At 46.5% G+C, this 25718-nt stretch overlaps 1 pseudogene; it reads right to left on the minus strand.

The window, feature by feature from the left end:
• Positions 1-785: 785 nt before the first annotated feature.
• LOC138767375 (suppressor of IKBKE 1-like) lies at positions 786-24988 on the minus strand (annotated as a pseudogene).
• Between the last annotated feature and the right edge of the window lie 730 nt (positions 24989-25718).

The raw sequence follows: 25718 nt of genomic DNA on the forward strand, positions 1-25718 counted from the left end.
TCAAAATGAACTATTTTATCGCTCGTCGTTTGATCGTTCGCTGCGTTTACACGTACGATTATTGTTCGAATTCGATCGTTATTGCGCAAATTCGCACAATAATCGTTCCGTGTAAACGCAGCATAAGGGTCCATTGACACAGAAAGATTATCTGACAGATTATCTGCCAAAGTTTTGAAGCCAAACCCAGGAATGGATTTGAAAAGAGGAGAAATCTCAGGCTTTCCTTTATGACCTGATCTCTGTTTATAGCCTATTCCTGGCTTTGGCTTCAAATCTTTGGAAGACAATCTGTCAGATAATCTTTCTGTGTAAATGGACCCTTATAGTGCATTTACACAGAGATTTATTTGACAAATTTTGGAAACCAAAGCCAGGAATGGATTTGAAAGTCTTTACTTTATGATCTGTTCCCTGTTTACAGTCTGTTCCTGGCTTTGGCTTAAAGATCTGTCAGATAAATCTCTCTGTGTAAATGCACCATAAGGATTAGATTTGGGTGAGCAAACAAGTCAAACAAGTTGTTTTACTTGCTATGTATTTTTCTAAGAGATAGATCTATCAATTGAGACCAAAACCAATACACACAGGAAGACAAGAGACTTTTTTCTTTATCTTCTCAAGTCGACACACTTCCCAGTTCAGAACATATTCACTTTCAAGGCAACGGAATACTCATATCAGTGCTAGCTTGCATATGTGTAAGACAGAAAAAACATCCTCCTCATCAAGATTGAAGGTCCAACCAAACATATGATGATTGTCTTTGAAACTGAAAGACGTCGCTAGGATTTCTCTAATGAATTCCACTCTAATTCATTATTACAGGAATGTAAGAACTCCTTGCTCACCGTCAGAATTGCTTGAAGCGCCTTGTTTTCCAGCTGATAATATTTTTAAAAAAGGACAGTGAGTTCTAAAACATGTGATTCCTAACTGCAGCAATATAAGTACAGAAATATTAATAAAACAGAAATATTCACTAAATATACATAAAATACAAACAGATCTGTTGACTTTAAATGGTCACTGGCATGTCAAACAGGAGAGAGAGTGAAAGAGACTGGGCTGTATCTGCAATATGTAAAGGTAAATCAAGGCTTCCTTCTAACCTCTTAACACCCATAAAGAGCATCTATAGTTGTGTACTGTAAATCATCTCCCAGCACAGTACCAACCTGTTCTGTCCGGTGTGCTTTCACAAGCAATATGGCATGGTATAGCAGTAAGAAGTAGGTGCCGTGTTGCAATTAGCCAGACCACTAAGGGAAAGAAAATAACTGTGTGCATACTACTGGCAAACAGTTCAGAAAGTATAAGCAGCTGTTGGAAGGGATTTTTCTTATGTACAGCTGACACTTGTTGCTAGTGACTGACATCAGCAGTCCTACTGATGTTGGTCATTCAACCCTTCAAACGCCAAAATCCATAGCAGTAGTGGCATTTAAATGTCTAAATGACAAGTGCAATACCTTTTGAGTGTTCCAATGTGATTGTGTATTGCCAATCAGTTATAACTGCAGGTGAAGGCCAGCTGACTGAAGTAAAAATAGACCTGGTTGGTAGGGGCACAATTCAGAGAAACAGGTCTCAGCCCCCCTCACTTTAGGGATTATAGTGGGTCCCAGCAATATTGAACTTCTTATATGCCAGTTAAGGGTATGTTCACACTGAAATATGCAAGGAATTTCAAGTGGAATCTGCACTGCGGATGCTATTTGAAGTTCTGCCTGTCCCATTGATTCAATGGGATTTCTCAAGTGCAATCTGGGATCTGCCCTAAGAAATGACATGTCAATTATTTGAGCGGATAGTGAGTAATCCCATTGGATCAATGGGACAGCTGGAACGTCAAGCAGCATCTACAGCGCATATTCCGCTTAAAATTCCTTGCCTATTTCGTAGTGTGAATATACCCTCACAGCGATAATTTCATGTTAAAAAAAAAAAAAAAAAGAGGCTGACCTCTAGCTGGGCAAGTCTCTCCCGAATATTATAGGCCTGCTCTTCATCTACTTGAATGGCTTTTCTCATCACTTCCCCCGTGGCCATATCCTATCAATATAACTCTCTATTTCCTATAACAAAAGTATCAGTTCACAATTATAATGTCAGGGAAGGATAGGAAGGCACAAGGACAGGTGAGCCCTGAAGCTGGCACCCGCCCCACTGGTTCTACCTACTTGCCCCAGATGCCCTAGATGGCAAACGGACAACTGGACGGCAGTCCCTGTACTTACTAAGGTGCAACACGAAACAAACAAGACAGACACACACAATAAGAGAGAGGTCAGAATTCCGGGTCAATAACAGTCGAGCGGCGAGGTACAAACACAAGTCCAAAGGGTAGTCAGAAATACAAGCCAGAGGGTCAGGTAACGGGAATAGCAAGGGCAGAAAAGATTGCGAGGTCAAGAAAACACTAGGGATACTAGGCTATATCGCAGGCAAGGACTTAGACACAGGGGAAGGAACTTATACAGCCCGGAGTCCCAGCCCCCTAACACCATTGGAGCTGAGACTCCAGGCTAACACAGAGCGATGTATATGACTGGAGCCTACTGCTGTCAGTCACCATCCCTAACGCCGCTCAGCTGGGGAAGAATGAGCCCCAGCCGCGGCTAGCAGTGGGTGTTCCCAGCAGGCTGACTGCCAGGGATGCTGCCGACGCGCCCCTAGCAACCAGCCCTGCACTAAGGACGCCGTCGGCGTCTCCTGAGCCTGGCCGCGCGCACCCACAGAGTGAGAGCCGGGAGCGCGGCCGTAGTGAAATAACAGTGGGCCGGCCGCTAGGGACGCCGGCGGCGCGCCCCTAGCAACCGGCCCCACACGTCACCAGGGACGCCAGCGGCTCTGCTCAGAGTCCGGCCGCGTGCTCCGGCAGAGCCAGGAGCCGAGCGCGCGGCCCGGACCCTGACATATAATATATTCAAACGCATGCTGTCAGCAATTTACAAGATTAAAACTTTACATTTTATAGTGTAAGTAATAGGTGGACTCGAAGGTTATGAATCTAGAACTTACAGCAGCGTAGTCTTCATGAGCTCCCAGCACTGGCTCTGTTGGTACAGGTTTCTTATTCGCTATCAGCTGCAGCATTTGCCTCCTGTATTTGCTCATTATCAGTTCTAGTGCATACTGATGTTCCTCCAAAGACAACCACAGCTCTGAGAAAGATGTAAGGTAAGGAGACATAAACAGACTGGAACATATTACTGCCTGTAATGCACACTGCACAGTTCCCACATTATGCATTTTCTTCCAGGCCTCCTCATGGCTGAATATATTAGAGACAATATAATGGGAATACATCAATCAGACCCACAACATGTAACCAATTCTCTGAGAAAACATAAGTAAAATTGGGAATAGGAAGTAGATATGAGTGAACTTACAGTAAGTTTGGATTTTTCCGAACGCAAACTCTTGGCATTTGACTTCCGGTGGCTGAAGAACATGGATGCAGCCCTAGAGCTGCCTAGAGGGCATTAATACAGTTACAGTCTATGTTTTTAGTGGGAAAAGACAACCAAAAAGTACATTGCAGAAATAAGTACTTTTCCACCTATATTAAAGCGACTCACAATCTGACCCCCCAAACCACTTGTACCTTCGGATAGCTGCTTTTAATCCAAGATCTGTCCTGGGGGTCTGTTCAGCAGGTGATGCAGTTATTGTCCTAAAAAACAACTTTTAAACTGGCAGCCTTGTGCCCTACGTGAGTATCTGTGCCCTAACTTCGCACCACCCCTCCGTCCCTCCTCCCCACCCTCTTCATCATTAGGAATGCCACTGGAACATTTTCTCCATGCTGAACATTTGCACAGGTGTCTTAACGCTCCAGCCCATGTGCCGGGCTGTCACAGGTGGGGAATAGTAGGCAATCTGCCTGGAGCATTCCTAATAATGAGGAGGGCGGGGAGGAAGGACAGAGAGGTGGTGCCAGCCTAATGCATACACAATCTAAGCCACTCCCGTAGGGCACAGGGCTGCTAAATCATTATCTTGTCTTGATTTTTTCATTTTCACAAGGGGCTAAAAGATAGGAAAAAAAAACACAAAATGTGTAGAGCAATTTCCCCTGAGTACGGAAATACCCCACATGTGGACATAAAGCGCCATGCGGGTGCAGGGTAAGCCTACAAAGGGAAGGAGCGCCATTTGGTTTTTTGAGGCTGGATTTGGCTGGAATGGATGATGAACGCATGATGAGCCCTCGTGCTGCCAAAACACTGTAAACCCCCGACAAGTGACCCCATTCTGGAAACTACACCCCTCAAGGAATCTAACAAGGGGTGCAGTGAGGATATTGACCCCTTGATGACGGGCACATTTGTGCCGTGAAAGTGAAAAAATGAAAATTTTCACTTTCATGTCACATTTTTCCACATTTGTGCCCGTCACCAGTGGGGTCCATATCCTCACTGCACCCCTTGTTAGATTCCTTGAAATTGCATTTAAAAGGCCCCTGTGTTGCCAAGACAGTTGAAACCCCCCACAAGTGACCCTATTATGGAAACTACACCACTCAAGGAATGTAACAAGGGGTGTAGTGAGCATATGGACCCCACTGGTGACGGGCACAAATGTGGAACAATGTGGCGTGAAAATGAAATATTACATTTTTTACACTACAATGTTGGTTTAGCCTTAAATTTATCATTTTCACAAGGGGTTAAAAGAGAAAAAAACACACAAAATGTGTAGAACAATTTACCCCGAGTCCGTAAATACCCCACATGTGGACATAAAGCGCCATGTGGGCGCAGGGCAAGCCTCCGAAGGGAAGGAGTGCCATTTGGATTTTGGAGGCTGGATTTGGCTAGAATTGGCTAGAATTGGCGCTCCTTCCCTTTGGAGGCTCGCCCTGGACCCAAATTGAGCTTTATGTCCACATGTGGGGTATTTCTGTACTCGGGAGAAACTGCGCTACACGTTTTGTAGTGCAATCTGCCTGGAGCATTCCTAATAATGAGGAGGGCGGGGAGGAAGGACAGAGAGGTGCTGCCCGCCTAATGCATACACAATCTAAGCCACTCCCATAGGGCACAGGGCTGCCAGTTTAAAAGTTGTTTTTTACGGACCGCAGGACAGATCTTGGATTAAAAGCAGCTATCCAAAGGTACAAGTGGTTTGGTGGGGTCAGACTGTGGGTACAGAGTCGCTTTAAACTACAGTAAAAATCTGCAGTAAACTAGTACCACAGTGCAGAAAATATGATCCACCTGTAGTAACCCAACACTGCAGTGCAGCAACAAATATTTCTCCACCTGTAGTAAAACAACACTACAGTGCAGAAATAAATACTGATCCACCTGTAGTAAACCAAAACCACTGTGTAGCAACACATAATGCTCCACCTGTAGTAAACTAACAAAGCAGTAAAAAAATAAATACTGCTCCATCTGTGGTAGACCAACACTTAAGTGGAGAATATCTACTGCTCCACCAGTAATAAACCAACATCAAAATGCAGAAATACATCCTGCTCCATTCCCTTACCCCTTCACTATTCACAGCCCCAGGATGGGACAGGGTGGTGATGGAGGAGGGTCATGAGCTCTCTTCTCTCTGCCCAGAAGATTTGGAGGTGGGAAGGAGGGAGAGGGCCTTTTCTGTTCCGCAGCAGCTATCCTGTGAACTCCATGTTCCACTGTATTGTTCCCTAGGTCAGTGATTTTCAACCAGTGTGCCGCGACACATGGTCGGGTGTGCCGTGGGGAAAGTTCCCCAAACTATGGTGCCCCTGTGAAACAGGAGAAAACAATGGGGGAGAGAAACCTGGGGATGGGAGAGAAGCAGGGGGGAGAGAAACAGCGGAGAGAAGCAGGGGGGAGAGAAGCACAGGAGAGAAGCAGGGGGGAGAAGTATGGTGGAGAGAAGCACAGGAGCGAAGCAGGGGGGAGAAGTATGGTGGAGAGAAGCACAGGAGAGAAGTAGGGGGGAGAAGTATGGTGGAGAGAAGCACAGGAGAGAAGCATGGGGGAGAGAAGCACAGGAGAGAAGCAGGGGGGAGAAGTATGGTGGAGAGAAGCACAGGAGAGAAGTAGGGGGGAGAAGTATGGTGGAGAGAAGCACAGGAGAGAAGTATGGTGGAGAGAAGCACAGGAGAGAAGCAAAGGGGGGAGAAGAAAACAGGCCCAGGTTTCACACTGAGTGAGTTTAAATACATTTAGAATCTATATTATTAACTATATGTATAATATGTACTGTTTTAGTGTCATTTTGTGCCATTTTGGTTGGTGGTGTGCCCCGGGATTTTTTAAGTATTAAAAGTGTGCCGCGGCTCAAAAAAGGTTGAAAATCACTGCCCTAGGTAAAGGAACTGTGGGATAATAGCCATGTATCCTTGACATTATAGCAGGTCCTTAAAGTGTAGCAGCGATCTGTGTCAGTAAAGTACCACGTTGTTACGGCCGCGGCGGCGTCCCGTGCTCCGGGCCGCCGCCGCGACTCCCCACTGCCCCATGCAGCAGCCGGTGTCCGTAGGCAGGGACCCGGCGCTGCTGTCACTTCGGCCCCGGGGGGCGCCTTACCTCTCCACGCTCCTGTCCGTCGCTGTGCCGGCCGGCGCGCGCGTCCCCGCCTCCTAGGGCGCGTGCGCGCCGGCTGTCTCAGATTTAAAGGGGCAGTGCGTCCCTAATTGGTTAGTTGCACCAATCACTCCCCTATAAATCCCAGCATGCCCTGTCCCTTGTGTTGGAGCCTCTACATGCTTCCCATAGCGTTTGGCCCAGCTCCCTGTTGTTCCTGATTCCTGTCCGCTACCTGGTCCCCAGTCCTTGTTCCTGATTCCTGCCCGCTACCTGGTCCCTAGTCCTTGTTCCTGGTTCCTGCTTCCCCGTTACTCTATTGCTCCTGTCTTCAGCCTGTCTCCTGCGGTCACGACTACAGACCTCTGCCACTACCATCTCCTGCCTACTGCTCCTGCCACGCCTCGCCTGCCATCACCAGCAACCAAGCCAGGGGTAGCGACCTGGGGGTCGCCTGCCGCAGCAAGTCCATCCCGCCTTGCGGCGGGCTCTGGTGAAAACCAGCGGCCCCTTAGACTCCGCTCCCTGGTGAGGTTAGTGCCATCGCTGGTGACGGTCCAGTGGATCCACTACTCCAGGCGTTACAGTAGGCTCCAACCATGGATCCCGGCGAGGTGCCTGATCTCCGTGACGTCGCCAGAGTGGTCGCGCAACAGGCTCAACAAATCCAGCAACAGTCGCAGCAAATCCAGCAATTGACTGCCGCCCTACAGCAGCATGCTACAGCCCAGCGCTCACCACCACCAGCAGCCACCTCGAGACTTCGACTGGCCCTCCCGACTAAATATGGAGGCGATCCCAAGTTGTGCAGGGGATTCCTGGCTCAGTGCACCATGCATATTGAACTTTTAAGTAGTCAGTTTCCCACCGAGCGCTCTAAAGTGGCTTTCATCATTAGCCTATTGGAGGGTAGAGCTCTGGCCTGGGCCACGCCGCTGTGGGACCGAGATGACCCTGTTGCTGCCAATCTCCGAACCTTCCTGGCCGAGTTTCGCTCCGTCTTTGAGGAACCTGCCCGTGCTACTTCAGCTGAGACAGCTCTCCTCAACCTCTCTCAAGGGAGCTCCTCTGTTGGTGACTATGCCATCCAGTTCCGCACCCTGGCAGCTGAATTGGACTGGAACGAGGCCGCCCTATTAGCCACCTTCAAGAAGGGCCTTTCTACTCGAGTGAAAGATGTGCTCGCTGCCCGAGACCTTCCTACCTCCTTGAACGAACTCATTCTACTGGCTACCAGAGTCGACACCAGGTTTTCCGAGAGAGAGGAGGAGGTCCGACAAGAACGGCGTCTGAGCCTGCCCCGTCGCCATCCTCGGTTGGCACCGGTATTCCAAAATCCCGTTGCTCCTATGCCCCAGTCGTCTCCAGAAGTCCCTATGCAGGTGGATCGAGCTCGCTTGACGACTGAAGAAAGGGCCCGTCGACTAGAGCTGAATCTCTGCCTATACTGCGGTGGCGCTGATCACTTTCGGCAGAGATGTCCCCAACGTCCTCAGCGTCCGGGAAACGCTCGCACCTAGGTCCAGTGGGAGAGGTCTCCCTAGGTGTGAATGCCACCTCTCCAAGATTGACTATGCCAGTCTCCATCCAGACACCCTCAGGGCCAGTTCTCCAGACTACTGCCCTCATCGACTCTGGCGCTGCTGGCAGTTTCATTTCTGCTTCGTTGGTCCAAAGATGGCGGCTACCCGTGATACAGCTAGCCCAACCCCGGTCTATCTCTTCGATCACGGGCGAGATTCTTACCGAAGCTGTGCACTGCCAAACTGAACCCCTAGTCCTCCAGGTGGGCGCCTTACATCAGGAGAGGATCTCCTTCTACGTCTTGCGCCATTCCTCTTCCGCCATCTTGCTGGGTCTTCCTTGGCTGCAATTACATACCCCTAAGCTGGACTGGAGAACTGGGGAGGTTCTCAGCTGGGGCCAGGACTGTCCAAATAGGTGTCTGAGACCTCCTCAACCCAAGTGCTCTACGAGGTCACCTGCTAATGCCAAGCCTTTGTCTGGTCTACCGCACGAATACCAAGACTTTATAGATGTCTTCTCGGCCAAGGAGGCAGACTCTCTACCACCTCATCGGTCCTATGATTGCCCTATAGACCTTCTTCCTGGTACTTCTCCCCCACGAGGTCGAGTATACCCTCTCTCTGTGCCCGAGACGGAAGCCATGTCCTCCTACATCCGGGAGAACTTACAGAAGGGCTTCATCCGTAAATCCACGTCTCCCGCTGGCGCTGGATTTTTCTTTGTGCAGAAGAAGGACGGTTCCCTCCGCCCATGCATAGACTACCGGGGCTTAAATAAGGTGACTGTCAAGAACCGCTATCCTCTTCCGCTAATCCCAGAACTATTCGACCGTCTCCGTGGAGCTAGGATCTTCTCCAAGTTGGATCTCAGGGGAGCGTATAACCTGATCCGTATTCGTGAAGGAGACGAATGGAAGACCGCTTTCAACACCAGAGATGGGCACTACGAATATCTGGTCATGCCATTCGGCCTATGCAACGCCCCAGCGGTCTTCCAGGAATTCGTGAATGATTTATTCCGCGATCTCCTCTATGTCTGCGTCATAGTCTATCTTGACGACATCCTGGTCTTCTCCCACGACCAGCAGACCCACGTGTCCCATGTACGACCGGTTCTACGGAGACTACGGGCCAACCGTTTGTATGCCAAGCTGGAGAAGTGCGTTTTCCATCAGCGCAGCCTGCCGTTTCTTGGATACATTGTCTCCGACCAGGGCCTACAGATGGATCCTGCCAAGCTCTCAGCTGTTCTCCAGTGGCCTCGTCCTGAGGGACTTAGAGCTATCCAACGATTCCTTGGATTTGCCAACTACTATCGGCAATTCATCCCTCACTTCTCTACCCTGGTTGCACCCATAGTGGCTCTCACAAAGAAGAAGGCGGATCCTAGACGCTGGCCTCCCGAGGCCGAACATGCCTTCAATAGCCTAAAGTCTGCCTTTGCCTCCGCTCCTGCTCTAGTTCACCCGGATATCTCCAAGCCGTTTTCTCTTGAAGTTGATGCTTCCTCTGTGGGCGCCGGAGCAGTCCTCTCGCAAAGGGACACATCAGGCAAGACCAGAACCTGCGGGTTCTTTTCTAAGACTTTTTCCCCTGCCGAGAGGAACTATACTATAGGAGATCGGGAACTCCTGGCTATTAAGCTGGCACTGGAGGAGTGGCGTCATCTCCTAGAGGGGGCTAAACATCCCGTTAACATATACACGGACCACAAGAACCTCCTCTACCTCCAATCGGCTCAACGCCTCAATCCCCGGCAGGCCAGGTGGTCCCTCTTCTTCTCTCGGTTCAACTTCACCATTCATTTCCGTCCAGCCGAGAGGAATATCAAGGCCGATGCGTTATCCCGAGCATCCGATGTTATGGGGCAAGAGGAATCTCCTCGACACATAATACCTCCTGATCGCCTAGTACCAGTTGCCACTTCTACTCTGCAGCAGTTGCCTCCCGGTAAGACTTATGTGCGCCCCGCACTCCGTAAACGCATCTTGAAATGGGGTCATTCCTCTATGGTGGCCGGGCATCCGGGAGTTCTAAAGACCGGGCAACTGATCTCCCGCCACTACTGGTGGCCTAGCCTACTCCTGGATGTCAAAGACTTTGTGGCGTCCTGTACCATCGGTGCCAGAAACAAGTCCTCTCATCAAAGACCTGCCGGCCTACTTCAGCCCTTGCCAGTCCCAGACCGCCCCTGGTGCCATATAGGCATGGACTTTGTCACAGACTTACCTCCATCTGTGGGTAACACAGTCATCTGGGTTGTCACGGACCGCTTCTCCAAGATGTCCCACTTCGTGGCTTTTCCTGGATTACCATCAGCCCCTCGCCTGGCCCAGCTGTTCTTTCAGCATATCTTCCGCCTCCATGGTCTTCCTCTTCATATAGTCTCTGACAGAGGCTCACAATTTGTCTCCAGATTCTGGCGTGCTCTCTGCTCTCAACTCCAAGTGAAGCTGGACTTCTCTTCGGCCTATCATCCCCAGACCAATGGGCAAGTGGAGAGGGTCAATCAGGTCCTTGGCAATTATCTTCGACATTTCGTCTCCGCTCGCCAGAACAACTGGTCCAGTCTGCTTCCTTGGGCAGAGTTTTCCTACAATCATCTGGACTCAAGCTCCACAGGCAAGTCACCCTTCTATGTGGTCTATGGACGTCACCCTCGTCCTCCTCTGCCTCTCTCTCCATCCTCTGAGGTCCCAGCCGTGGAGGAGTTGTTATCTGACCTGCAGTCAATCTGGGAACAGACTCGACAATCTCTGCTCAAGGCATCTGTCCGCATGAAGGACCAGGCGGATAAGAGAAGAAGACCCGCCATGAATTTTCTCCCTGGTGACAAAGTCTGGCTCTCGGCCAAATATGTCCGACTCAAGATTCCCAGCTACAAGTTGGGTCCTCGATTCCTCGGTCCTTTCTCGGTGCTAAAACGCCTCAACCCTGTCACCTACAAACTCCGCCTATCCCCTACGATGCGGATTCCAAACGCCTTCCATGTCTCCCTCTTAAAGCCAGTGGTCCTCAACCGGTTCTCCGATAAGGCTTCGCTCTCTGCTCCACAAGCCGTCTCTGATGACGTTTACATTGTCAAAGACATTCTGGCTATGAAAACTGTCAGAGGGAGACGATCCTTCCTAGTGGACTGGAAAGGATTTGGTCCTGAGGAGAGGTCCTGGGAACCCGAGGCTAACATCCTGGACCAAGACCTCATCAAGAGGTTCCTACAGGCCAGAAAGAGGGGGAGGCCAAAGGGGGGGGGTACTGTTACGGCCGCGGCGGCGTCCCGTGCTCCGGGCCGCCGCCGCGACTCCCCACTGCCCCATGCAGCAGCCGGTGTCCGTAGGCAGGGACCCGGCGCTGCTGTCACTTCGGCCCCGGGGGGCGCCTTACCTCTCCACGCTCCTGTCCGTCGCTGTGCCGGCCGGCGCGCGCGTCCCCGCCTCCTAGGGCGCGCGCGCGCCGGCTGTCTCAGATTTAAAGGGGCAGTGCGTCCCTAATTGGTTAGTTGCACCAATCACTCCCCTATAAATCCCAGCATGCCCTGTCCCTTGTGTTGGAGCCTCTACATGCTTCCCATAGCGTTTGGCCCAGCTCCCTGTTGTTCCTGATTCCTGTCCGCTACCTGGTCCCCAGTCCTTGTTCCTGATTCCTGCCCGCTACCTGGTCCCTAGTCCTTGTTCCTGGTTCCTGCTTCCCCGTTACTCTATTGCTCCTGTCTTCAGCCTGTCTCCTGCGGTCACGACTACAGACCTCTGCCACTACCATCTCCTGCCTACTGCTCCTGCCACGCCTCGCCTGCCATCACCAGCAACCAAGCCAGGGGTAGCGACCTGGGGGTCGCCTGCCGCAGCAAGTCCATCCCGCCTTGCGGCGGGCTCTGGTGAAAACCAGCGGCCCCTTAGACTCCGCTCCCTGGTGAGGTTAGTGCCATCGCTGGTGACGGTCCAGTGGATCCACTACTCCAGGCGTTACACACGTGACTGTGTCAATAAAGTACCACACAGCTGTGGCAGTACAGTACCATGTGGCTGTGTCATTAAAGCACCACACGGCTGTGTCAGTACAGTACCATGTGGCTGTGTTAGTATAAATGTAAACAGTTTTGATGGCGGGAGTTTGATTATCAGTTCCGTTGCACACTGTATGTAGGTAGTATACAGGAGTTGGGGGTTTCCCTGGGGTTGGGTAGAGAATGGACCCTATATTATACTGACATAGATTTATTAATTTATTGGTTATTTTTAGTGTACTATAGAGAAGAGCCATGCTGGAGATCAGTCATTATAGCTATACATCTACACATGACTCTCAGGGAGTTACTATAGCAACAGGACATGGCAGAGGGACACAGGGAACTGGAGGGACACTGAGCATCCCTCTGCCATCATCCTCTCCAGCAGCCACAGCCCGCACAGCTCTGGGAGTCGGGTCGTGACATCACCATGTTATCCAGGAAGTGACATCACCATTTTATCCAGGAAGTGACATCACCATGTTATCCAGGAAGTGAAGCCTTGATGCAGTAGTAAGTGCAGGGAAACAAACAATTTCTTAGAGAGAAAACATGAGAGTGCAGCAGTGCTAAATAGTGCTGAACACGAAAGGGTGCTTAACCCATGAAGCACCACAGTGTAGCGCGTCAATGTTATACCAGAGTTGATAATGATTTACTATACCCATACCGAAATACATAATGTACTCAAACTAACTCATACAAAGCAGCATAATAATATATAATATGCCACTACACCCCTAATGACCAATATGATACATAATTCCCTCCATAAAAATACATATTATACATCATGTGACAAAACAGTGTCATATAAATAACATCATCGCAAATAACCATAATGAATGCAATAAACACAATACCATGTGATCCAAAAATGAAAACAAAACATATAAGGGGTACCCAAAATTGCTGCATAATCAGTTTTCTTCTCTAATCTTCTGCATCGTCCTCCACTCTCCCCATTGTAATAGAACGCATACTGTATATCTAAAAAAAATTATAAAAACATTTTAAAAAAACTAGCATATAAACAACATACTAATTAGAGATGAGAAAATTTACAGTATTAATGAAGTGAAGTGCTTCATTACCTCTGCAATCAGTCGGCTGTCTTTGAACTCTATGCGGCTCCTCCCCGGGTGTCTGGAAAAGCTGGATCCAATCCTGGGAAACTGGGTGAAGTTACCCAGGAATGGATCCGGCTATTTTAGGCATGGAGGGGAACGGAGCTCAAAGGCAACCGGCTGATAAGCCATCTGCTGAGCTAACAAGGCGCTTTGCATCTCTAATACTAATACCCACACAGGGAACCCAAAACGCACACCTATAAATCTCCTGCCTACACTGAATCCTAAAAAACATAATTAGAAGAATAGGGCAAAACTTAGTATCTCATTGAGACCCTTGGAACTCAAATAATCTATCTTCATGATCCATTGAGTCTCCAGCTGTGCAAGAATTTTCCTCCAATCTCCGCCCCGCTACTCTAGGGAATCAGTTTCAGCAAGGATGTATTGTGAACCTCCATACTGTGACCAGGGCCGGCGTTAGGGGGGGCAAGCAGGGCAAATGCCCAGGGCCCCCAGGGGCCCCCTACCGCAGTTCCAGTGGAGAGGAGAGCACAGGCAGCGTCCTGCAGCGTCTGGGAGTGATCCCTGGCTGCTGCTATCAGGGGTCATGCAGAGGCTGCAGGACGCTGGGCTCCGTGTCTGCTCCCCCTCCCCCTCCCTCCAGCTCCTCTTACTGCAGGTGACTTCCTGCTCTGGTGTGGAGCTGTCGGGACGATGGAGGAGAGGGCTGCCGGGTGAGGATGACAGCCTGCTGCAAGGAACATGAGGGAGATGCACCACTACACCCAGCATGCTAGAGGGAGTAAGTATTCTGTACATGTAGTGTGTAATGTGTATGAATGTGAAAGGGTGATTTGGGTGATTTGTATCACCCCTCTTCGAATGACCATCCCTGTCCAAATTATAACGCTGAGGCCGGCAGTGAGAAAATAACACCAAACAAGTGCGCTGGTATCGCTCCTCTCTCAGCAGGGTGCACCACTTTATTGCAAATACAGTGGGGTCTTATACAGTTTAGGGTGGGCTCAAAATGGACAAGAATATACATGTTAAGTTCTCATTGGTTACAGTCCAGAGACAGGGCACAGTTCTTTGTATATTCATGACTTCACAGTAAAGGTCTGGTACTTCCATTTAGGGCCAGGGCTCCTCTCAATACATCCAGGATGGTATAGTTTGATTGACAAGAGGGTCTGTTGTCCAGCAGCATGGCAGAAACAAAAAACCTTCACACGCAGATTCCATATGCTAAATATATATTGGGCTAAGACTGAAGTTAAGGAATAGCAATGGTTTTTGATATATATTTATATTATTATATACCTTCACAGTCCCCCCTAAAAACAATTGCAATTCATAAACTTTCCCTAATATCCCTTGGGGCCTTTGAGTCCGTCTGGTCCCAGGCGGGTAGGGTAAAGGAGATTTCACCAATTTTGAGACGAGAGACCCCTAATGGGTCACCCCCCTTTGTACTTGGACTTCCCAGGACCAGGGGACTCCCACTAAATTATCCCTAAATCCTATTTTATGCTATTACAACTTCGATAATATATGGTCGTCTTAAGAGAGGGAATATCGTCGGAATCATAATCATTTCCCATTTACTTTAATGTTACAACTCCCCAATATCTAGAGTCATCACATTAAAATTATCTTTCACTCAAAATATTATATCATTATTAAACAAAACCCCTCATCTACCTCTCCTAAATCTGTCTCGCTATTGACAGAAACCGGTGCGGTCATAACTGGACTTAAAAACAAATCAAAAGAGTTCAATTACACAAAATACACTCTGTGAATGTCATGTTTGGGTGTGTTTATTATAATTATGTGTATCCGTCTACACATATGTAACCATGACAAATATACCTCTATATGTCTGCATAACCTGTTTACAGTTATGTATGTATAGATATCGTACTATATACTATGTTTTTATTTATAACTAGCAACACTACCCTACATATGATATGAAACCATGAATAGTGCATATGAAATTATGAATAGTGCTGTACTACAATGGTATCAGTAGTTTATAAACGTGCACTCCAATACAATACAATCCAATTGTTCATTGTAAAATCAACCCATCATATTTACCATTTCCCCCCTCATGAGGGTGAGATACATTGTATCGATCCTTCAAAGCATTAAGATTTTTCAATGAACAATAACCTTAGAAGCAAACCATTACTGAATCTTCTTTCTTCATCTCCTCTCATGGATACACATGGCAATGTCCATAATAACCTGTCTATAAGGACTATAGATATAAGCATACTATGACTTATAATATTTGTGTTATGATAAACTGTGATTGGTTTCATAAAACAATAGAATACTAGCTAAACCTAATCTAAAAATGCACCTTCTTGTCTTCATTGTGAGCCATGATAAATTTAGTAGTTCAGATGACTTCATTCTTCTTGGTATAACAAAATTATAGATCTCCGTCATTATTAATTAAATATTTGATTGCTAAAGTTCTTAAAAGTTCATCCAAATAATAAAAAAGTAAACAACAAGCTAATGTCCATAGATTATTCCTCATGCAGTCATACACTTCACTTTCTTTGCATGGAAAGCATTCTTTGTTTCTTTGTCTCTCTGGAGTTGAAACTGTGAGGTAACATCTGATAGGCCTCTGAAAGAGCAAACCAAGGGTTAAAAATCCTTGAAACCCCCCTTGATGAACAGCAGCTTTCACATTTCATCTGACTTCTCATAGGAAACCTCTGCAAGGGTCGTCTTTAATTCTTATTCAGCTTATATAGATATAGGCTTTCCTCTCTCATCGTGACCACTTGAGGAGATTCAATTAAATGAACAAAATCTTTAAAAGTCCATTGTAAACTTGTTGTAGACTGTAAAGAATCATACACAACTTCTCTCATAGGCCGCATACTTGGTCTCAGGTCATGGCATCTGTAGTTAGCTTGATAAGGTTACAGAAAATGTCGCTCATGAAGATGGCATAGTCCCAGGATAGATGGCCTGAAGAAAGTTCAATGACAATATAGCGATAAGGCTGGATGTAGTACTAGAGATCTCAGCATGTCTGTTGACTAAACAAAACAATAGCAAAAACTGCCCATGGTTCATGTTCTCCCATCAAGTGCTTCACTTGGATAAAGTTACAGGCCAGTCTCTTTCTCTTGCTTCTGGTCATCTGCTGGAGTTTGTAAACATCAGATATCAAGAATCTTTGCAAAGAATTGTAAGCTTTGATGTCTTGATTGAAGATTTTCTTTTCCTTCCCTATCCTATACCAAAAACTTGGTAATCATTGCTATCCTATGATAATCACAGTGTATCATAACATAGAATTCTATTTGCCTCTATATAATAGAACAATATGCTTATTATAGACCTTGTTTTGTTAATGTTTGTGCTCATGTGTTATTCCAATGTATATACTAATTCTTCCTAAATATAATATAAATATCCACTAACCTTTCCATTTTTATTACAATATTCCAATTACATATATCCCACACAAATCCATCAGCTTTTTATCTCTACAAACCACCAACTCCACTGGAGTCTTGTATCCCTCAAGACACACTTTTGGCTTAAACAAAAATCGTAAGCCTTTCATTATGTTTGTTGGTTTCTGTTCCCCACAGGGGACTATGACTGGTTCCCCTACACCGCCGTCCAGGTGTCAGCTTGTTTCTTCCCCCGTGATTCAATCAGGGCTAATCCCAAATTGTTTCACAAGGTGAATATCGGATTACACCGAATGCTATCCTGTGTACAAAAATATCCTGCGTGTGAGACCAAAAGGTCACACACACTGTCCAGGAAGCTTTGCTGACGCCCGTAAAAATACAAAAAACAGCAAAAAAGAAAAATCACAACCTTCCTCAGACAGAGTATTCAATGCAGTCATAATCTTCCCTTTGGAGTTCAGTAACCCCCAAAAACTGAGCAACTGAGTGAAAATCCTACTTCCGCGTCACACCACGCCCAGTCTCCCTGCGTCAGCCTACTCCTCGTGTTATTACCGTAGCTAATCTATCGGTCTCAACAGGAGGCGGTTTCCTGTAGAGATTACCTGTAGAGATCCCGCGTCCTCCACAATGTAGGGTCCAATTTATACACAACAAGGGTCCCACGTCCCCCACAGTGTGGAGCACGACTTAATAATCCCCAGAGGTCCCTCACAGTTCCTGGACATATAAAATGTCACTGACACAGTAAAAATGAACAACCGATAACTGTAAACTATTCCTCTAACCAAGAGTCCTCTAAAAAGAGTCCTCAGTCACACAGTTCCTAAGGGAAACCACTTCCACCAACCCCAGGGTATGGTCATTCGGTACGGCTGTATATGCACATATATATATACATATACACAATAAGGGTTCTTGGGTCAGTACAACAGGGACAATAAAACTGGCCGTTCAGTCCTGATCTAAAGGATCGATATAGCCACACCCAGTTTCCCAAGGACCGTCTAATACACGCATAAGCCACAGATTTATAAAAAATCAGTAGACTTACCGTGTTTTAGTGGAGGTGATCAGCCTCCTAATTTAGGCGGGTCCTGGGGTCATCCAGTATGTAGCAAGTTGTCGGTCCTCGCGATCAATTGTCCCATGAAGACCTCAGGCCCCACGTTGGAAATGCCACTGAAAGGGTGATTTGGGTGATTTGTATCACCCCTCTTCGAATGACCATCCCTGTCCAAATTATAACGCTGAGGCCGGCAGTGAGAAAATAACACCAAACAAGTGCGCTGGTATCGCTCCTCTCTCAGCAGGGTGCACCACTTTATTGCAAATACAGTGGGGTCTTATACAGTTTAGGGTGGGCTCAAAATGGACAAGAATATACATGTTAAGTTCTCATTGGTTACAGTCCAAAGACAGGGCACAGTTCTTTGTATATTCATGACTTCACAGTAAAGGTCTGGTACTTCCATTTAGGGCCAGGGCTCCTCTCAATACATCCAGGATGGTATAGTTTGATTGACAAGAGGGTCTGTTGTCCAGCAGCATGGCAGAAACAAAAAACCTTCACACGCAGATTCCATATGCTAAATATATATTGGGCTAAGACTGAAGTTAAGGAATAGCAATGGTTTTTGATATATATTTATATTATTATATACCTTCACAAATGTAGGTGTATAATGCATGAATGCAGTGTGTGTTACATGTCCTGTGTATAGTGTGTGAACTGGATGGTTTGTATCTGTATAATGTGTTTTCATGGGTGTGTGAGTGTGTGTGTGTATATATATATATATATATATATATATATATATATATATATAATGGTGTTTGTGTGTATAAGCACTGCTGACTCCAAGTGTTGAGGTGAATAGACTGTATATAGGAGCTGCAGCCATTCTCCGGCCTCATCAGTCCTATGTAATTGCTGCAGCTCCTATGTATAGTGTATGATGACATCACTAAGGCAATACGGTGTATTTTATTGAGAAAAAAATAAGGTGGTATTCAGTCTTTAGGTGTTGGTCACTGTATGGGGGTAATATTGGTCTGTATATAGTGTCATTATGCAGTGGTCACTCTATGGTGGTAATATTGGTCTGTATATAGTGTATATATAGTCATTACTGCCATAGATTGACTACCACATAATGACACTATATACAGACCAATATTACCACCATACAGTGACCACCACATAATGACTCTATATACACACTATATACAGACCAATAGTACAACCATAGAGTGATCGCCACATAATATTGGTCTGTATATAGTGTGTATATAGAGTCATTATACAGGGGTCAGTCTATGGCAGTAATTTTGGTCTGTATATAGAGTCATTATGCAGTGGTCACTCTATGGCGGTATTATTGGTCTGTATATAGTGTCATTATGCAGTGGTCACTCTTTGGCATTAATATTGGTCTGTATATAGCGTATATATAGAGTTATTATTGCCATAGATTGACTACCACATAATGACACTATATACAGTACAGTATATATAGTACAGCCATAGAGTGATCGCCACATAATATTGGTCTGCATACAGTGTATATAGAGTCATTATACAGGGGTCAGTCTATGGCAGTAATATTGGTCTGTATATAGAGTCATTATGCAGTGGTCACTCTATGGCGGTAATATTGGTCTGTATATAGAGTGTATATAAAGTCATTATACAGGGGTCAGCCTATGGCAATAATATTGGTCTGTATATAGCGTAGAGTCATTACTGCCATAGATTGACTGCCACATAATGACTCTATATATACACTATATACACCAATAGTACAGCCATAGGGTGACAGCCACATAATATTGGTCTGTATACAGTGTATATACAGTCATTTATTATACAGTGGTCAGTCTATAGCGGTAATATTGGTCTGTATATAGTGTATATAGAGTCATTATGCGGTGGTCACTCTATGGCGGTAATATTGGTCTGTATATAGTGTATATAGAGTCATTATGGGGCGGTCACTTTTATGGTGGTAATATTGGCCTATATATAGTGTGTTTTCTTCAATAACGGTATGGAGGTAATATTTGGTCCTGATTATAGTGATTTTTTTAAATTTATTTTTTTAAAGCAATTCATATAAATAGTTCTTGTATTTACACCACTAGCGGGCAGTCCTGACATTTAGCAGCAGTCCTGGCATGTAGGGGCAGTCCTGGCATTTAGCGGCATTCCTGGCATTTAGCGGAAGTCCTGGCATGTAGTGGCAGTCCCAGAATGTAGCGGCGGTCCTGACATGTAGGGGCAGTCCCAGAATGTAGCGGCGGTCCTGACATGTAGGGGCAGTCCCGACATGTAGGGGCCGTCCCGACATGTAGAGGTGGTCCCGACATGTAGAGGCGGTCCCGACATGTAGAGGCGGTCCCGACATGTAGGGGCGGTCCCGACATGTAGGGGCGGTCCCGACATGTAGGGGCGGTCCCGACATGTAGGGGCGGTCCCGACATGTAGGGGCGGTCCCGACATGTAGCGGCGGTCCCGACATGTAGCTGCGGTCCCGGCATGTAGCGGTAGTCCTGACATGTAGCGGCATGTAAACTTCTGAACTGAGTAAGGGCCCTAATACATGGAGCGAAAATTGTCCGAATCAGGACGCTATCGCTCTGTGAGGACACTGGGGACACCGGGGAACATGATCAGGTAGTATATATCACAGACAAGGCCTGAGGACACCGGGGAACATGATCAGGTAGTATATATATCTTTATTGTTTACTATATACAGCAAGGATTGCACACACATCACTAATGATATACTGTATATATACACATAGGGGGAGATTTATCAAACATGGTGTAAAGTGGAACTGGCTCCGTTGCCCCTAGCAACCAATTAGATTTCACCATTCATTACTCACATTCTAAGATGGTGGAATCTGATTGGTTGCTAGGGGCAACTGAGCCAATTCTTCTTTACACCAGTTTGATAAATCTCCTCCATAGCTTTTGCTGTAGGAGGCTCTCTAAGCGAGCTCCATTCTACCAGATTGGCGCTCACTTCTGCAGAATATCAGGCCGTGTAATACGGCCTTAAAAGTGGCCGTACGCTTCCAATAACTGCTGGCTGAACATTCCTTCAGCTGACAATTATCTCTCCCATCCGGTCCCGTCCTCCCCATACACAGAAATTTGGCACATCTGAGTTTTCCTGTGTTTTCTATGAGAGGGTAAAGCCATAGCCATACAGATCTGATGGCGGCTTATCTCTCTTAGAACAAAGAGGTTGGGCATTGATTTTCCATCAAGCTTGATCCCCTATGTCCACTGATATCATCTGTCAGAGGACTGTCCAGAGAGCCCCATACACCTTACACTGATGGCCGAACCCACCAGGAGCAACAGGTACCACCAACAAAAGAGTAACATGTATGGGGACCTTAAATTGTTGCTAAAATATTTCAGCATTTGGGGCCCCACCTTTAACTTTGCCCAGGGCCACATCTAGTCTAAAACTGGCCCTGGGGGGGGCTATAGGAGACGCACTATAGAGAGGTTATAGTTGTCACAATTATGGAGAAGGATCTGTGGCTGTCAATGTTGGGTGGAGGGGAGGGCTGTAGCTGTCACTGTTGTGGGGGTCTATAGCTGTCACTGTTGTGGGTGGTCTATAGCTGTCACTGTTGTGGGGGTCTATAGCTGTCACTGTTGTGGGGGGTCTGTAGCTGCCACTGTTGTGGGGGGTCTATTACTGTCACTGTTGTGGGGGATCTGTAGCTGTCACTGTTGTGGATAAGGATCATCTGATCATATCAGAATTAACCCTTTAAACAATCATTCCCATTCCCGCCTTCTTGCTTTACACTGCAGCTCACTTCATTTTCCTACCTGATGCCTTCTTTTATGCCGTGATCGTCTCCCTTCCAGTCTCACTATGTACCACGTGACCAGGGACTTACTAGAAACCAAACCCCTCCAAAGACACTGCTTTATACAGTTTAAGGCTGGGTTCACACTACATATATTTGAGGCTGTATATTTCAGGCCTCATAGCAACCAAAACCAGGAGTGGATTGAAAATACAGAAAGGCTATATTTACACAATGTTGAAACTGAGTGGATGGCCGTCATATAACGGTAAATAACTGCCATTATTTCAATAAAACAGCCGTTGTTTTAAAATAACAGCAAATATTTGCCATTAACCCCTAGACGACCCTGGACGTAGGGTTACGTCATGGAAGTCTGTCCCCAGACGACCCATGACGTAACCTTACGTCATGGGTGGTATTCCCGCTATGAAGCGCGCTCCGGAGCGGAGCGCGCTTCATAGGAGGTGGGGGCCGGCTGCAGTGAGCAGCCGGGACCTCACCGGTAATGACACGCTGCAGCGATCGCGCTGCCGCGTGTCATTAACCCCTTAAACGCCGCGATCGCGGCGCGACCGCAGCGTTTAAGTGTAAGTGACAGGGGGAGTCCCCTGTCACTTACCGATCGGGACCCCCGCAGTGTGACTGCGGGGGTCCCGATCGTTGAAACGGACTGCTGGAGGTCTCTTACCTGCCTCCGTGCGGTCCGATCGGCGATCTGCTACACTGAGCCTGCACAGGCAGGCTCAATGAGCAGAGCGCCGATAACACTGATCAATGCTATGCCTATGGCATAGCAATCATCAGTGTATAAATCAAACTAATGTATGTACAAGTCCCCCAAAGGGACTTCAAAAGTGTAAAAAAAAAAAGTTCAAAACACTAACACACAACCCCAAAACCCCTCCCCCAATAAAAGTCTAAATCACCCCCCTTTCCCATTATATAAATAAAACATATAAAAATAAATAAATAGATAAACATATAATATACCGTAGCGTGCGTAATTGTCCGATCTATTAAAATATAACAAGCGTCATTGCGAACGGTGAACGGCGTACACGAAAAGAGGGGAAAAAGTGCGCAGATTACCGATTTTATGTTACATTATATATTAAAAAAAATCAATAAAAAGTGATCAAAACGTCCGATCTTCACAAATATGGTATTAATAAAAACTAGAGATCATGGCGGAAAAAATGACACCCCATACAGCCCCATAGGTGAAAAAATAAAACCGTTATAAGCGTCACAATAGGCCCATTTTATTAATATTTAATTGCCAAAAAAAAGGATTTCATAAAAAAAAATATATATAACATTAGAGAATCTGTGTAACCTGCATATGGTTGTGTTCGGACTGACCTATAGAATAATTGTATCATGTTGCTGTTACCATATAGTGCATTACGTAGACACAGGAACCCCCCAAACGTTACCATATTGCATTCTTTCTTACGATTTCACCTATTTATATCTTCATAAATAATATATTTGGAATTCCATCATACATGTTATGGTAAAATGAATGACGCCATTACAAAGTACAACTATTCCTGTAAAAAACAAGCACTTACATGGCTTGTAGATAGAAAACTGAGAGTGCTAGAGCTCTTAGAAGGGGAGGAGGGAAAAACGAAAGCACTAAGATCAAAATTTGCGCGGTCCACTGGGTCATTTTGGGCCTGGTCCTCAAAGGGTTAAATGACGGCCATCCACTCAATTACAACATTATGTTAACAGAGCCTTTCTGTGTTTTCAATCCACTCCTGGTTTTGGTTGCTATGAGGATCTGACTTGAGGACCAAATACAGCCTCAAATATACGTAGTGTGAACATAGCCTTAGGAGGGGTTTCCAAGTGTATTCTATTACATGTACCCAGGGGCGGATTAACTTTACTATAGGCCCCGGGCTGTTTACCAAGCCTGCCCCCCCCCCCCCCCCCCACTGTAACTATAGCAGCACTACCATGGTGTTCATAGTACAGCATAGATAATGTCATGTTGCCCTGATTTGTGCACAATTGTGGTAAAAAAAGTAATGATTTTTTGCAAATCATGACAGAACTGTAACCCGAAGACAATACACCACTGAAAGTCTTTTTGGGTGGCCATGGGCCTCCAGGACCCAAAAAGGGCCTATTATAATCCATAACTGCATGTACCCCTAACACATTATTATGAGGGAGCGCCAATGCTCCCCTTATGCCCTGTCATCTGTGATGTCTGAAATCTAAATAAAGTTGTTCAAACTGCAAGACATGTCAGACGTTTCTTTCTTGCCACCGAGACGATTTCCTTGATCCACCTTATATAATCCTGGAGTTTGGACGTAGATCTGGACAATTGTACTGACTTCCTATAACCAAGCCCAGAAGTCCAGCACTGTCCCCATTGTCCCCATCCCAGTGATCAATATCTGTCTCACTGATTACAGTTTATCCTTTCTCCCCCCCCCCCCAGAAACAGCGCCACGTCTGTCCAGTGGACATATCTGGTATTACAGCTCAGCCACATTCATATGAATCAGCCAATCAGAAGTTTACCCTCAGGACATGATTGATGACATTGGACGCTGTATGAGGGGCTGCAGTGCGGTTCTGGCATCATTTCCTGCACGGAGAGTGGGCTGTACACACAGACCCTACACATCTAGGTAGGTGGGTGTTACTAGCGCTCGGCCCTATAACCAGTTACCTCAGCTATTAAAGGGCTATCCAGGCTTAGAAAAACATGGCCACGTCCCTCCAGATACAGCACGGCTCCTGTCCGTTCTGGTGGGAGTTTTGTAGCTCAGTTCCATTGAAGTGAATGGAGCTGAATTGTAATACCACACACAACCTGAGGACAGGGGTGGTGCTGTTTTTACAAGAAAGTAGCTGTGTTTTTTTAAATCCTGGTTAAACCTCTTAAAGGGAAACATAAAGCATCTAACCAGCTGATATGTCCCTATAGCACGGGAACTGGGGATGAAGGTAACTTTCTTACTTTCATCCTTAATACTGTTTTCCATATATTAGTAGTTTATTTCATATGCTGGTGAGACATTTTGGTGCACTGGGGGAAGTACCACCATCCCCGGCCGTCCCAATCCACTTAATGAATATTGGGGCAGTGCTTTGCTCTGCTAATGATTGTTAGGAATGGTGAGCTGGCCCGGGCGTATCTGTGTGGAGGGTGGTAGCCCCGCCGCCAGTGCACCAAAACACCTAGTAAGAATATGAAATAAACTACTATTATGCATAAAACGGGGCCGAGGATAAATGTAAGAAAATTACCTTCAACACCCTGTGTGCTATAGGAATATAACAATAGGGGAGATACTTCTAACCTGCTAATTATTTTCCATTAAAGGGGTCTTCCCGCGTCAGCTTGTTATGTGCTATCAATAGGATAGGGGATAACAAGTTGATTACTGGGGGTCCGACTGCTGGGGTTCCCACCCATTCCAAGATTGCTGATGTCCCTGTAATGAATGAATGAAGCTCTCACCGTGTCTTACACTCCATTCATTCTCTATGGGGACACTGGACGCTTCTGAGTTCAGCATTTGGAGGTGTTCAGTGACCCCATAGAGACTGGATGGAGCACAAGCCGCGGTGGCAGCGCAGATATGGTGAGCGCTCCATTCATTGCAGGGATGATTGTGTCCCCATTCTTGGGGTCCCCAGTGATCAGCTTGTTATCCCCGATCCTATGGATAAAGGACAACAAGCTGAGATGGGAATACCCCTTTAAACCGCTCATTCACCTGATACTTCCCCCAGCTCCACCATATACATCCATGATTATTTCAGTAGGGTCCAGAGAACAAGTGGCTCACACCCTACAGGAAGAATCATGGCCAATATTTGGGGTTTTAGTATTTTTGATGGAAAGAAAAGAGCCTCACATTGTACTGATGTAACCATCAAAAATATTAGAAACTCCAATGGATCCCATAGACACAAATGTGACTTGTTAAAGGGGCAGTACAGGATTATAAGACATGGCGGCTTTCTTCCAGAAATAACACCACCCCTGTCTATGGGTTGTGAGCGGTATTAGGCTATGTTCACACTACGTAAAAGTACGGTGTGCAACACTGCCGATTCTTCTATGGGATCCCTGCCGGAGCATATGTACATAGTATACGCTCTGGCCGGGATCCCATGTGGCGCTGCAAAGAACTGACATGTCAGTTTTCTGCGGACGCAATTCACTGAATTGCGGGCGCAGAAAGAACTGTCAGTTCACACAATGAAGCGAGCAGCTCCGGCCGCTTGCTTCATTGTGTGCTA

Source organism: Dendropsophus ebraccatus, chromosome 11 (assembly GCF_027789765.1).
Source record: "Dendropsophus ebraccatus isolate aDenEbr1 chromosome 11, aDenEbr1.pat, whole genome shotgun sequence".
Lineage (NCBI taxonomy): Eukaryota > Metazoa > Chordata > Amphibia > Anura > Hylidae > Dendropsophus > Dendropsophus ebraccatus.